The sequence below is a fragment of the Pongo abelii genome, chromosome 10 (assembly GCF_028885655.2).
Source record: "Pongo abelii isolate AG06213 chromosome 10, NHGRI_mPonAbe1-v2.0_pri, whole genome shotgun sequence".
In the NCBI taxonomy this organism is placed as follows: Eukaryota; Metazoa; Chordata; class Mammalia; order Primates; family Hominidae; genus Pongo; species Pongo abelii.
Window position 1 is genome coordinate 109,529,167 of NC_071995.2, and position 15,956 is coordinate 109,545,122.

Genomic DNA, 15,956 nt, shown 5'->3' on the forward strand with positions numbered 1-15,956 from the left:
GCGCGGGAGGGGGCGGGGCCCGGGCGCGGGGCGGGGCGGGGCGGGGCGGAGATGGTTGAGCGCAACCGCGTCCGCGCACGGGATCCTTCCGCCAAACGGGCCGAGTAAATAGGCCCGCCCCCAATGCCGGGCCCGAGCGTGAGTTGCAAAGTTGCACGCGGGAGTTGGGGCTGGGGGAGGAAATGCAGCTGTGCACACCGCCGGTTGCGGCCATCGCCGGATCTTGTACATTGAGGCTAGATGTTTGCAGACCTGGCCAGGTGGGAGCTCACCGAGGGATTTCGGGGGTCCTGGAATTTACCCTTTAAGATAAATCTGGGGTGAGAATAGAAAAGGAGAATAATAAAGAAAAGAAGGTTGACTTATTTTGGATTCAGATATACTGGAACTTGGGAGAAGAGAAAGGTTTATTTGGTAACTAAAAAGAAAAAAACCCTCTTTCAGATAAGTCAAAATGTAACAGTTACTCATTGTGAGTGGTGGGTATATGGGTATTTGTATATATATATTTTTGTGCACTTTTGTAACTTTACTTTAGGGGTAAAAAATCCATCCTCAAAGAAAATTTCATCATTTCTATCCCTTGGATTTATCTTTCCTGAACTCGGAAAGTTATGTAATCATCGGGACGGTTATCCCGATTCTAGCCAGGGCAAAGTTGAACGAGCGCGTGCAGCAGTTAAAAGGGGAATTTGCAGATTTCACGCGTGCGGGCCGGGGGCGGGAAGAGAAGAGGCAAGCTGTGCGGGCGGTCCTGGGTTCTGCAGACACCGGAAGAAACTTTGGCCCATTCGTCTCTGGCTTCCCAGCCTCCCCGAGGGCACTCCTATCCAAGGGGCCCCCAAACTGTGCCACCTCCAGGGGCTGCGCGTCGACTTTGGCTGGGTTTGGAAGTACAGCCCACACTCGGCTGTACTTCCAAACAGATCGGCTCTCTTTCCTGACCTTTCCATGTACGTTGCTTCCTGCAGCGCTTTACATTTTGCAAAGCTCTCTCTCTCCGAGAAATTCATTTTGTTTTCCAAGGCGTGCAGGATGCACGAATCCCCATCGCAGTATGCCACGAGGTAATTGCACCACCCAGGCATCCTCTTCCAAAGCAATGTCCTCAGGGTGCGGGCTCCATGTCCCCTCACTTGGGCCCCCTCGCTACTGGTGCAGGGTCCTTGAGTTTCAGAACTCAGCCTATCGATCCACTTTCCTCAGGCACCAACTCACTTTCCCCTGCTACAGCTCTGTCCACCAGAAGTCACATAAGTGCCATTTGTCAGGCCAAGGCAATGAGCCCAGTTGGTGACATTCAGAGTTGGTGCCCAGCGCTGCTGTGAACATCTGGCTATGGAGGTCAGGGTGGCTCTTGCTGGAGTCCACAGGACTTTGGGCTACTCCAGGGCAGGGTGCATCATCGGAATAGCATTTAGAGTAGAAATATGAAAGACAGCAATTCATTCAGCAGACAAATATTTATGGAGTACCCACTCTGTGCCAGGCATTGTTCTAGACAGGGAAGCAGGGGTGATCAAGACAGACAAGGCTTTTCTCTGTGGAGAGTCATTTAGTCAGTCAGATGGTAAGCAAAGATGCAAATAAAAATATCAGCTTCTGATAAGTGCTGTGGAGAAAAATAAACAAGAAAAAAAATGCTACTGTGTTCATTTCTTAGTATGTGCCAAAAAATGATCTCATTGAATCCCCAAGACAATTCTAGGAATTATGTCCTATTCCTATCATCCCCATTTGCAGATGAAGAAAGTGAGACACAGAGAGGCTAGGGTGGTTGCTGAAGGTCACACAGCCAGGAAGTTACAGAGCCAGGGCTGGAACTCAGGACAGCCTGAAACCACAGCCCTCGTTCATATTCAGTAAAACCCGGCAGTGAACCCCCAGCAGCGTTCACATCCCTGGCACATACTGGGCACATATCAATTTGGAACCCAGTGGAGTGACTGAATTGTGTCTCTGCCCACAAAAGGAATGCCATAATTTTCCTCATGCAAAATGGCAGGTGTGTTAACCTCTTGCAACATCATCAGGGCTGGAGGAGGACTTCAGACTGAGCTGGGACATGGGGAGAGCCTCTGTCCCCAGGCTGTTTTCTGCTGGGCAACTCCCCTCCAGAGTTCAGTTCTGCTGGCACACGCCTAAGTGATTAGCTGGCTCTGAGCCTGAGCATGGCATAGCTCACCAGGGTGGGCCTGCACAGCTCCCAGGAACCAGCAAATAGCTGGTGGAGGAAAGCACTGATTCCCTATTCGCCTTTTTCTGCCATTATCAGCACCAGTGGCTTTCCAAAGATGAGTTGATGTAAGCAACCTGTCAGAAAGGATACAGCCTAATAAATGGAATGTCCCTTCCCCTCTCTAGGCCTCAGTTTGCCTGTCTGTAAAATGAGGAGAGTGGATTAAAGTGCACTTTTCAAATTGCCTTTCCTGGCTCTACAGAGCTTTCTTAGGGGGCTGCCGAAGATGATGGGGAGCTGATGATTAGAAGAGAGTGGCTGTAGCCAAAATATTGGAAACTCAATAGTGTCTCTGAGGATACTTAGGCTTTGAGCGGGGATCCCAGTGCCTAAAGGGACCTGGCTGATAATACGAAAGAATTCAGCCTCTGGGTAGGGACTGGAGCAAACTGAGCCCACGTTTCATCCAAGGGGGCGGCCATTTCTCGGCTCCAGTCCCCTGGGGCCACTTGTGGCCAGATCCTCTGAGTTTTTGGTAAAACTTGAACATATGGATTTTTATGTTAAATGTTCCAATTTTAAAAAGTCGGTCATGAACTCAAAATCTTCTAAAACAGTGTGAGGCAGACAAAGCATATCTGTGGGTTACATTTGGCCCTAGGCCAGCAATTTGGAACTCTGTCCTAGAAGGCTGGGGGTGAACTTTATTCTCTCCTTCCTTCCAATTTAATGAGTATTAGGATTGTGGTGAGATGATTGAAAGAAGTGTTGGTGGCTGGGCGCAGTGGCTCACGCACTTTGGGAGGCCGAGGTAGGTGGATCATTTGAGGCCAGGAGTTCGAGACCAGCCTGGACAATATAATGAAACACCATCTCTATTAAAAATGCAAAAAGTAGCTGGGCGTGCTGGCGGGCGCCTGTAATCCCAGCTACTCCAGAAGCTGAGGCATGAGAATCTCTTAAGCCCAGGAGGCGGAGGTTGCAGTGAGCTGAGACCATGCCACTGCACTCCAGCCTGGGCGACAGAATGAGACTCCGTCTCAAAAAAAAAAAAAAAAAGAAAGAAGTGTTGAGTGTTGGGTGATGAGGTTTGCCCGCAAATCTAGACCTCCCTGGATATTCCTGGGGTTTTATTCCGGGGATGAATGCTCTTTGACAACGTCCACAGTTCTATCTCAGCATCCTGTGGTGTTACCGGCAGACACTGGTATTCTTTTGGGCAACGTTTGTCGAGGCCCTACTGGGTGTCAGGCACTGTGTGAAAAGCTGGGGACATAGCCGTGAATAAGCCAGACTCAGTCCCTGTCCTCATGGAGCTCCCAGTCTAGAGAAAGACACAGACGGGAACAGATAAACCATTTGAGAAGGATAATTTCAGAGAGTGGCGATTTCGTGAGAAAATTAGAAAGGGTCATGTGACCACATAGGAGGACTCTGAGGATTTGACATTTGAGTCAAAATGTGAAGGATGAAAAAGAGAAAGTCATGGGAAGGATGGCATAGGGGAAGAATATTCCCGACAGAAGGACCACCAAGTGCCAAGGCCCTGAGGCAGGAACAATCTTCCAGTGTTGGAGGAATGGGAAAAAGGCTAGAGTGGCTGGGGCACAGTGTGAAAGGTAGGAGAAGAGTGTCAGAAGTTGGGGTTGGAAGGCTGGGTGCGGTGGCTCACGACTGTAATCCTAGCACTTTGGAAGGCCGAGGCAGGCAGATCACTTGAGGTCAGGAGTTTGAGACCAGCCTGGCCAACATGCTCAAACACTGTCTCTACTAAAAATACGAAAATTAGCCAGGAGTAGTGTCAGGTGACTGTAATCCTAAGCTACTTGGGAGGCTGAGGCCGGAGAATCGCTTGAACCCGGGAGGTGGAGACTACAGTGAGCTGAGATTGCGCCATTGCATTCCAGCCTGGGTGACAGAGAGACTCTATCTCAAAAAAAAAAAAAAAAAAGAAGAAGAAGGTGGGGATTGGAGAAGTGGCCAGAGGCCAGATCATTCAGGGTTTTTTTGTTTTTTTTTTCTCTCTTGTTGCCCAGGCTGGAGTGCAATGGCACGACCTTGGCTCATGTAACCTCTACCTCCCGGGTTCAAGCGGTTCTCCTGCCTCAGCCTCCCAAGTAGCTGGGATTACAGGTGCCTGCCACCATGCCTGGCTAATTTTTGTATTTTTAGTAGAGACAGGGTTTCACCATGTTGGCCAGGCTAATCTCAAACTCCTGACCTCAGGCGATCTGCCCGCCTCGGCCCACTCAGGGTCTTATAAACCACAAGAAGACGTTTGGATTTTATTCTAAGCTTAATGGGAAGTCACTGCAGGGTTTTAGGTAGAGGAGTAACATGATCTGATTTCACTTTTTTTTTTAGAGACAGGGTCTTGCCCTGTTGCTCAGGCTAGACTACAGTGGTGACATCATGGCTTATTGCAGCCTTGACCTCCTAGGCTCAAGTGATTCTCTCGCCTCAGCCTTCCAGGTAACTGGGACTACAGGTGCACACCACCACACCCAGCTAATTTTTAAGTTTTTTGTGCAGACAGTGGTCTTGCTATGTTGCCCAGGCTGGTCTTGAGCTCCTGGGCCAAGGAGGCAGTTTGCCCACCTCCTCCTCCCAAAATGCTAGGATTACAGGCTTGAGCCACTGTGCCCAGCGTGACTTCATGACTTCATGCTTTTTTTTTTTTTTTTGAGACAGAGTCTCGCTTTGTTGCCCAGGCTAGATGGCATGATCTCGGCTCACTGCAACCTCTGCCTCCTGGATTCAAGCAATTCTCCTGCCTCAGCCTCCCTAGTAGCTGGCATTACAGGTATGCACCACCACACCCAGCTAATTTTTTATATTTTTAGTAGAGACGAGGTTTCACCATGTTGGCCAGGCTGGTCTCGAACTCCTGACCTCAAATGATCTACCCGCCTCGGCCTCCCAAAGTGCTGGGATTACAGGCGTGAGCCACCGCACCCAGCCTCATGTTTTTTTAAAATAAGCTTTTTATTTTGGAATAGTTTTAGGTTTACTGAAATGTAGCAAAGATGGTACAAAGAGTTCCCATATGCCTTTAGGTTTCCCCTTAACGTTAACATCAACAGCCAAGGCATTGCTCATAATTATTTCCTAACACCTAAATCATAAAGAAATGGTGGATCAGGCTGGGTGTGGTGGCTTATGCTTGTAATCTCAGCACTTTGGGAAGCTGAGATGGGTGGATCGCTTGAACTCAGGAGTTTGAGACCAGCCTGGGCAACGTGGCAATACCCTGTCTCTACAAAAAATACAAAAAATTAGCCTGGCTTGGTGGTGTGCACCTGTAACTCCCAGCTACTTGGGAGGCTGAGGCAGAGGAATTGCTTGAGCCCCGGAGGTTGAGGCTGCAGTGAGCTGTGACTGTGCCATTGCATTCCAGCTGGGGCGACAGAGTGAGACCCTGTCTCCCCCACAAAAAAATGATGGATCATAAAATATCACATCACATATAACCCAGACAGTACCTTCTTCTAAATAAGGTCTGATTGTGTATATGTGTTTTGAGAGATCAGAGTTTTGTTTTGTTTTGTTTTGTTTTTGAGATGGAGTTTCGCTCTTGTTGCCCAGGCTGGAGTGCAATGGCGCGATCTCATCTCACTGCAACCTCCGCCTCCCGGGTTCAAGCGATTCTCCTGCCTCAGCCTCCCGAGTAGCTGGGATTACAGGTATGCGCCACCACGCCCAGCTAATTTTGTATTTTTAGTAGAGACGGGGTTTCTACATGTTGATCAGGCTGGTCTCAAACTCCTGACCTCAAGTGATCCACCCACCTTGGCCTCCCAAAGTGCTAGGACTGTAGGTGTGAGACACCGCACCCGGCCAAGATCAGGTTTTACTGTGGTGCCCAGGCTGGCCACGATCTCCTGGACAGTTACTTCCTACCCAAGTAACGGTGACTACAGGTGCACACCTCCATGCTTAGCTCTGATTGCATCTTTTTTTTTTTTTGAGACGGAGTCTTACTCTGTCACCCAGGCTGAAGTGCAATGGCATGATCTCGGCTCACTGCAACCTCCACCTCCCGGGTTCAAGTGATTCTCCCACCTCAGCCTCCCGAGTAGCTGGGATTACAGGCACCTGCCATCATGCCTGGCTAATGTTGGCCTGGCTGGTCTCGAACTCCTGACCTCAGGTGATCCTCCCACCTTGGCCTCCCAAAGTGCTGGGATTACAGTCGTGAGCCACCATGCCCGGCCTATATTTTTTAAAGATTTCTTTGGTTTCCGTGAGGAGAATGGACTGTAGGTGAGAAGGAGAGGAAGCTATGAGACTAGAGAGCAGGCTGTTGAAAAATGTGGCTTTAGCCGGGAGCAGTGTCTCACGCCTGTAATCCCAGCACTTTGGGAGGCTGATGCGGGCGGTCAGGAGTTTGAGGCCAGCCTGGCCAACATGGCGAAACTCATCTCTACATCTAATACAAAAATTAGCCGGGCATGGTGGTGGGTGCCTGTAATCCCAGCTACTCCAGAGGCTGAGGCAGGAGAATCTCTTGAACTCAGGAGACGGAGGTTGCACTGAGCCAAGATTTCACCACTGCACTCCAGCCTGGGTGACAGAGTGAAATTGTGTGTGTGTGTATATATGTGTGTATATATGTATGTATATATATATATATAAAGTGGCTTTACTGCTGAGTCTTAGTTTTCTCATCTGCAAAATGGGGACATTATTACCCATCTCGGAATGTGGTTGTGAGAATGTATCTTGCAATGTACTTAGGGTGCTAACAGGAATAATTATGACAATAACAGTGATAATAGCTGGCATTTATTGAGTGTTTTCTGTGTGCCAGTCTCTATGCTCACGGCCTTTCAAGCACGCTCATTTTATTTTATTTTTGAAACGAAGTCTCACTCTGTCACCCAGGGTGGAATTCAGTGGCATGATCTCCGCTCACTGCAACCTCTGCCTCCTGGATTCAAGCGATTCTCCTGCCTCACCCTCCAGAGTAGAGAGTAGCTGGGAGGACAAGCATGCACCACCACACCTGGCTAATATTTTTGTAGGCTGGTCTTGAACTCCTGACCTCAGGTGATCCACCTGCCTCGGCCTCCCAAAATTCTGGGATTACAGGTGTGAGCCACCATGCCTGCCCTAATTTTTTTGATTTTTTTTTTTTTTTATTGTAGAGACAGGGTCTCACTATGTTGCCCAGGCTGATGTTGAACTCCTGGGCTCAAGCGATCCTCCCATCTCAGCCTCCCAAAGTGCTAGGATTACAGGCGTGAGCCACTGCGCCCTGCCTGCATGCTCATTTTAATCTTCACACTATTTTAGGAGTTAGGTTTCACCAAGGGAAATAATTTATAACCCAGCTAGGGAGGGCCAGAGCCAGGATTTGAACCCAGGGAATCTGATGTCATACTTCTTCCTCCAAACACAGAAGTTACGTTCTTAGGGATCAGGGAGAGCAGATTCTTTGGGATGTTCCCAGGAGCCTTCTTGGAGCAGGGGGATTTAGATGGGCTGTTCAAAACCTCTTGCACCAGCCTTGGCCTTCACAGAGCCTTCATTGTCGTTGGGTGTGTCTTTCTTTGAGAAGGCCCCAAATACACTTTCATCTGGACTTATCCAACAGAGAAACTAGGATGATTATCGCCTTGCTAAATGTTCCTTAGCATCACAAAATGACTCACTCTGTGGTCGGGAAAGAAACAAGCTGTCCCAGCATCTGGAGGGTGGATCACACTGCCATTTAGAACAAAGTCTGGCAAAGGGAGGCTCGCTTTAGAGCAGGGATTGTTGACCTGGGCGCTATTGACATTTTGGGCTAGATCATTCTCTGTTGTGCGGGTTCTGTCCTGTGTACTACATGGTATTTAGCGGCATCCCTGATCTCTACCCACTGGATACAAGTAGCATGCCCTCTTCTCCAGTCATGACAATGAAAGATGTCTTCTGGCCAGTATGGTGGTTCACACCTGTAATGCCAGCACTCTGGGAGGCCAAGGTGAGAGGATTGCTTCAAGCCCAGGAGTTTGAGACTAGCCTGAACAATGTAGTGAGACCCCATTCCTTAAAAAACATGTTTTGGCTGGGCACGGTGGCTCACGCCTGTAATCGCAGCACTTTGGGAGGCCAAGGCAGGTGGATCCCTGAGGTCCAGAGTTTGAAACCAGCCTGGCCAACATGGTGAAACCCCATCTCTACTAGAAATACAAAAATTAGCTGGGTGTGGTGGTGGACGCCTGTAGTCCCAGCTACTCAGAAGGCTGAGGCAGGAGAATCACTTGAACCTGAGAGGCGGAGGCTGCAGTGAGCTGAGATAGCACCACTGCACTCCAGCCTGGGTGACAGAGTGAGACTCCATCTCAAAAAAAAAAAAAAAAAGAAAAAGAAAAAGAAAAAAACATTGTAATGAACTATTTAGAACTTGGAGCGAAGTATAGATTGGTAATGAAAAAAATGTAATGAACTATTTAAAGCTTAAAGTACTTGCATATAGATACCCCTGTTCACATTCCAGAGATTCCAAATGTTAACATTTGGCCACATTTGACTTAGTTTTTTTTCTAGGTAAGAAAGGAAATGAAGTATTATGGTTGGCACTTTTTTTTTTTTTTTTTTTTTTTTTTTGAGACGGAGTCTTGCTCTGTTGCCCCAGGCTGTAGTGCAATGGTGCGATCTTGGCTCACTGTAACCTCCACCTCCCAGGTTCAAGCGATTCTCCTGCCTCAGCTGCCCAAGTAGTTGGGATTACAGGTGCCTACCACACCTGGCTAATTTTTGTATTTTTAGTAGAGACGGGGTTTCGCCATGTTGGTCAGGCTGGTCTTAAACTCCTGACCTCAAGTAATCTACCCGCCTTGGCCTCCCAAAGTGCTGGGATTACAGGCATGAGCCACCGTGCCCAGCCTACTCTCTTTGAATCCCATCTCCCTCCTATTCGCTTCCCCTTTCCTTCCCCAGAGGTAGCATCAGGCAGCCTAAGATTGTTGTGTAGGTGACTATGTTTTCACTAGGTTACAACATCTAATAAACAAACTAACAGTCAACAAGGAAGAAAACCAACAGCCTTAACCCTCAGGGGCAGGTGGAATGAGTTTTCATAAAGCCAGATTTATTTTGTTTAAAAGACCGGCTTTGCTTCTGAGAGCAGGACATTCTGACTTTATTTATATTAAAATGTCCTTCCAAGTAAGAAAGGTGGTAATAGTGAGAGATAGCTATTTTTTAAATGTCCCATTTGGCAAAAGAAAAAAATCCAATCATAGGATGACGGAGAAATAACTTGCAGCATGTTTAGGCAGTGATGGAAAGGAAGGAAACCGAGCTACGTGTATCAACATGGATCCATCTCAAACCTAATATCAGCAAAGCAAAAGCCAGCTGGGGGAAGCATTTGGGCTGGATGATGCTACTTACATAAAAGTTTAAAACGGGAAAACAATATCACATATTTAGGGCAGGGTTTTCAAACTTATTGGGGTCCACAATGTGCTTTAAGAAAGATATTTTAGGCGGGGCATGGTGGCTCATGCCTGTAACCCCAGCATTTTGGGAGGCCAAGGCAGGCAGATCATTTGAGGTCAGGAGTTTGATACCAGCCTGGCCAACATGGCAAAAACTGTCTCTATGAAAAATACAAAAAATTAGCTGGCAGACACCTGTAATCTCAGCTACTCAGGAAGCTGAGGCAGGAGAGTGGCTGGAACCTGGGAGACAGAAGTTGTGGTGAGCCAAGATCCTGGCCACTGCACTCCAGCATAGGTGACAAAGCTAGACTCTGTCTCAAAAAAAAAAAAAAAGGATTTTAGGCTGGGCACGGTGGCTCACGCCTGTAATCCCAGCACTTTGAGAGGCCAAGGTGGGCAGATCACTTGAGGTCAGGAGTTTGAGACCAGCCTGGCCAATATGGTGAAACCCTGTCTCTGCTAAAAAGACAAAAATTAGCTGGGCGTGGTGGGTGCCTGTAATCCCAGCTACTCGGGAGGCTGAGGCACGAGAATCTAAAAAAAGACACCTATATGGAGCCCGGCAACATGGTGAAACCCTGTCTCTAAAAAAAAAAAAAAAAAAAAAAAAAAGTTGGCTAAAAGTGGTGGCCCACACCTGTAGTCCTAATTACTCAGGAGGCTGAGGCAGGAGGCCTTGAGCCCAGGATGTGGAGGCTGAAGTGAGCTGTGATTGTGCCACTGCACTCCAGCATGGGCAACAGAGACCCAGTCTGAAAAAAAAAAAAAAAAAAGAATATGTCCATCCATTCACCTGTTGGCAGGCATTTGGGTTATTTCCTGTGTTTGTATTATCTATCATTTTAATGCCTGAGATAGTTTATCAAAAAATAAATATACAATTTGAGATGGTTTCCAAAAAGAAAAGAAACAAAAAAGCAAAGGGAAAAGAAAACACAAAAAACAAACAAACAAAATAAACACATCCTGTTATAACCCCCACCCAACACACACACATTATTCTGGCAATTTTCCTGGTGTCCAATCCTCAAGTCAAGTCTTCCTTGCCAGCACTCTGGAAAACTACTGAAAGCTGTTCACAGCGGAAGTTGATGATCGGCCACCGGGCAGGGAAACCAGTGGTCCCCAGAGACCATCTAAGTTTCTGCACTGACCCGGCCTTTTCTCCTAGGAAATATTGATCAAAATAAAGGGGCTATTGATCAAAATAAAGCTTGACTTAGAAAGCTGTCTTTAGACAGCCCAGTTCCCTTGCTGGGCATCTAAGCCCCACATTGATGGTTTCTGGAATAAGTGCTTTCCACCATCCCTTCCATCTGCCCACACACTGGCCTGCATCCAACCCTGCAGGGAAGCTCCATCCAGATTTTAGGGCCCTCCAGAGCCAAGAACAGGCTTCCAGGGCCTGCTCAGGGCAAATTGTCTTTTCTGCTTATGCGTGTTCAAACTTCTTCTTCCTTCTTCCTCTTTGCCTTCTCCTCGTTCTCCTCCTTTTCCTCCTCCTCCTCCTCCTCTTCTTCTTCTTCTTCGCAAGTTCTCTCTGTATTGCCCAGGCTGGAGTATAGTGGTATGATCTTTGTTCACTGCAGCCTCAACCTGCCGGGCTCAAGCAATCCTCCTACCTCAGCCTCCTAAATAGCTGGGCTCACAGGCACGTGCTACTACACCCTGTAAATTTCAAAAGTTTTTTTGTAGAGAAGGGGTCTCACTCTGTTGCCCAGGCTGGTCTTGAACTCCTGGGCTCAGGTGATCTTCCTGCCTCAGCCACCCAAACTGCTGAGATTACAGGCATGGCCTCATGTTCTTATAGCCTTGAAATCAGAATAAAATCATGGCCTTAGAGCCAGTTGGGAGACTAAGGCTAACCCTAGAGAGGCCAGAGGCTGCGAGTAGGCCCAGAGCAGGCAGCTCTCATCTCTAGCTGCTCACTCTCTGGGCTAACCTCGGAAGACCATTCTCTGCCACTTCCAAGTCTTGTTTGGCTGCATTTGGCTTGGCCAGGTTCTTGCCAGTTACATGGAATCAGACTACTGGAATCAAACTCCAGTTCTGTCCCCTTAGTGGTTGGGCGGCTTTGGGCAAGTGATGTGACATCTCCAAGCTTCAGTTTTGTCATCTGTAAAGATAGTACAGGATGGAATGAAATAATGTAAGGGGGTGCTTCGCCTAGGACCAGACACATATTATGGGGATTGTATTTTCCGTATTTTCTAAAATTAGCCATGACAGTATTTCCAGTCTCACATGTTCTTCTAGAACCTTACCACTCCCCTAGCAAGAGATGGAATCTATGGTCCCTCCCCTTACCTGCGAGATGGGGTACAGTGGAAGTCGTGCTATGCAGCTTTGGAGACTTGGTCTCAGAAGGTAATATAGCTTCCATCCAGCTTTCCCGTTTTCTTGGGACACTTGCTCCTGGAACCCTGCTTCAGTGCTGGGAGGAGGCCAAGGTCACATGAAGAACATCTGCGTAGGTGACCGAGGTGACAGCCCCAGGTGAGGTCCCAGTTAACAGCCAGCATCCACCACCGTTGCACATGTGAGTGAAGAATTTTCAGATGACTCTAGCACCCTTCCAACCTCCCAGGGGATGCTGAGCAGGACAGGTTAGCTTTCCCCACAGAGTCCTGCTACAATTACAGATATGTGAGCTCAATAAATAACTGGTATGGCTTTAAGCCAGTAAACATCCAGGTGTTTTGTTATGCACAATAGATGAGCAGAACACACAAAGGCCACAATCACCCTTGGTGCATCTCTCCATGCCTCTCTCTTGCTCACACTTCGCACTCCCTATCCAGCAGTAAATCCAAACACATTCCAAATCCAACCCCCCCGCCCTTTTTTTTTTCTCTTTGAGACCGAGTCTCACTTTGTCACCCAGGCTGGAGTGCAATGGCACAATCTCGGCTTACTGCAAACTCCGCCTCCCAGGTTCAAGAGATTCTCCTGCCTCAGCCTCCCGAGTAGCAGGATTAAAGGTGCACGCCACCATGCCCAGCTAATTTTTGTATTTTTAGTAGAGACGGAGTTTCACCATGTTGACCAGGCTGATCTCAAACTCCTGACCTCAAGCGATCCGCCTGCCTCAGCCTCCCAAAGTGCTGGAATTACAGGTGTGAGCCACGGCGCCTGGCCTAAATCCAACCCCTTTAAGTCCAAGCCACCATCATCTCTTGCTGGGAGGACTAAATGATTTCTCCTCTTGCCTGCCTACTGTCTCTTCTCCATGCACAGCCCAGAACGATCTCAGAAACAGAAATAAGATGTCACTCCCTGCTCCAAAGCTCCAGTGCCTTCTTGTCAAACTTGGAATAAAATCCAAACTCCTGACTGTGACCTACAAAAGTCAGTGCTAGAAGAAGAAGAGGAAGAAGAAGAAGAGGAAGAAGAAGAGGAAGAAGAAGAAGAGGAAGAAGAAGAAGAGGAAGAAGAAGAGGAAGAAGAAGAAGAGGAAGAAGAAGAGGAAGAAGAAGAAGAGCCCTGATTTATAGCTTTTGCCAATTTTCATGGTGTTAATACTCCCATCACAATCAATTTCAAGCTTACCAATTTCAGGCAGCAGCATCTGGCTCCCAGGAGCCAGGGGAGTCTCTGACTCATCTCCAGCCTCAAACTCTTCCACCTTCTCCTTGCTCCTGCCTTGAGCCACACTGGCCTTGCTGTGCCTGAAGCATCCCAAGTAAACCCCCATCCTAGAGCCAGTCCTTCCACAGGAATGCTCTTCCCCAGCTATTTATTCCTTCACTCCATTCAGATCTCTGTTCAACTGTCACCCTGGCAGAGAGGGTTTCCCTGACCACCAGAATAAAATGCTCCCTAGCCCTCAACCCTTCCATCACACTTTTTCTTTTTGAAACAGGGTTTGGTACTGTCACCCAGACTGGAGTGCAGTGGCACGATCAGGGCTCACGGTAACCTCAACCACCCAGGCTCAAGTGATTCTGCAGCCTCGGCTCCTGAGTAGCTGGAACCACAAGCACAGAGCACTGCACTCGGCTAATTTTAAAATTTTGGGGCCGGGCGCGGTGGCTCATGCCTGTAAACCCAGCACTTTGGGAGGCTGAGGCGGGTGGAACACTTTAGGTCAGGAGTTCAAGACCAACCTGGCCAACGTGGTGAAACCCCGTTTCTACTTAAAAAAATTAGCTGGGCGTGGTGGTGCATGCCTGTAATCCCAGCTACTCGGGAGGCTGAGGCAAGAGAATCCCTTGAACCCGGGAGGCAGAGGTTGCAGTGAGCCGAGATTGCTCCATTGCACTCCAGCCTGGGCAATAAGAGCGAAAAACTCTGTCTCAAAAAAAAAAAAAAATTTTTTTTTTTTGTAAAGACAGAGTCTCACCATATTGTTCAGGCTGGTCTCGAACTGCTGGGCTCAAGCAATCCTCCTGCCTTGGTCTCCCAAAGTGCTGGGATTATGGGCATGAACCACTGCACCCAGCCCCCTTCCCATTTTTCTATTTTTCTCCATGTGATTCTTCACTGCCTGACATTGTGTTATGTCTTTGATTGCCTGTTTTCTGTTTCCACGTGGGTGGGGATTTTTGTCTGCTTGCTATTCTTGCTTTTGTCCTGGGCCCGTGCCTGGCACATACAAGGTATTCAGTAAAAAATTCTTGAATAGGCCAGGCATGGTGGCTCATGCCTGTAAATCCCAGCACTTAGGGAGGCCAAGGTGGAAGAATGGCTTCAGGTTAGGAGCTCAAGACCAGCCTAGCAACATAGTGAGACCCTGTCTCTACAAAAAAATTTAAAATTAGCCAGGTGGGGTGGGTGCACTGTAGTACCAGCTACTTATGAAGCTGAAGCAGGAGGACCGCTTGAGCCCAGAAGTCAAGGATGCAGTGAATGGTGATCATGCCACTGCTCTCCAGTTTGTGTGATAGAGTGAAACTCTGTTTCTAAAACAACAACAAAAAAAGTTGAATAAACATAAACAAATGGGCCAGGTGCAGTGGCTCACACCTGTAATCCCAGCACTTTGGGAGGCCTAGTGGATGGATCATGAGGTCAGGAGTTCGAGACCAGCCTGACCAACATGGTGAAACCCCGTCTCTACTAAAAATACAAAAATTAGCTGGGTGTGGTGGCGCATGCCTGTAATCCCAGCTACTTGGGAGGCTGAGACAGGAGAATCGCTTGAACTCGGGAGGCGGAGGCTGCAGTGAGCTGAGATCACGCCACTACACTCCAGCCTGGGCAACAGAGCGAGACTCTGTCTCAAAAACAAAACAAAACAAAACAAACAAACAAAAAACAAAAAAAAAACCCCCCAAACACCCAACATTATAGTTGTAAAATGGGGATAATAGTTGGGGAAGAATTGAATGAAGTGATGCAGGTAAGTGCTTAACACAGCACTGGGATCCCAGTGGGTGTGCATAGGAACCTTGCTATTCACCTCACATCACAGGCCTGACAGGGCCCAGGAGCTGATGGCTGTTTCTGGGAGGAAGAAAGGCCACTTGTGGGCCATCTCACGGGGCAAAACAGGCCTCTTGTCTGGCCCAAGAGTGTCCATCTCTGCAGCCGCTGGGGCAAGGGACAGTCTCTCTTTGACTTTGCTGCTTTATAGACTAAGGAGGAGAAACCACCCGAGGGAGTTAAGGCTGGAAAAAAAAAATCTCGATTATTTTGACAGTGGGAGTGGGAGAGGGAAACAAATGGCTCTTTATTGATTTAATTTTCTAAAGTCCAAAATCAGCATGGCAACATCACCAAGGGAAATAAAAATTAAAAGAATAATGATCCCTCTCCTTTCATACTCATTCTATGTATTTGTTGTTGTTTATTTCTTTGTTTTGTGCTTATGTTTAAAGATAAAAACAAAGTCCTGATCTTTTAGTGATAGCTATTCAAATATTTATAGATGAAATGACATGACGTCTGGGATCGGCTTCAAAATAACCTGTTGCAAGTTGGGTTTTCCAGAAGCAGGCACTGAGATGGAGCTTGAGGTGCAAGATGCATGACAGGCTTTGAAAATATACAATGATTTATTTATTGTTCAGTGTAAAAAGTCACGTTGCAGAGCAGTATGTAAGTCATAAACCTGTTTGTGTAAAATAAAAAAAGTATGAGGTGATTATACATCCTTGTCTAGGCAGAGAAAATTTCCGGTAGGGGGCTGGGCAGAGTGGCTCACGCCTGCAATCCCAGCGCTTTGGGAGGCTGAGGCAGGTTGATCGCTTGAGCCCAGGTTTTCAAGACCAGCCTGGGCAATATAGCGAGAGCCTGTCTCTATAGCAATAAAAATAAATTTAACAAAAAGAAAATTTCTGGCAGGATATACACAAAATGTCAACAGTGGGGAGTGTGGCTGGCTGGGAATAGGTGCTGGTGTT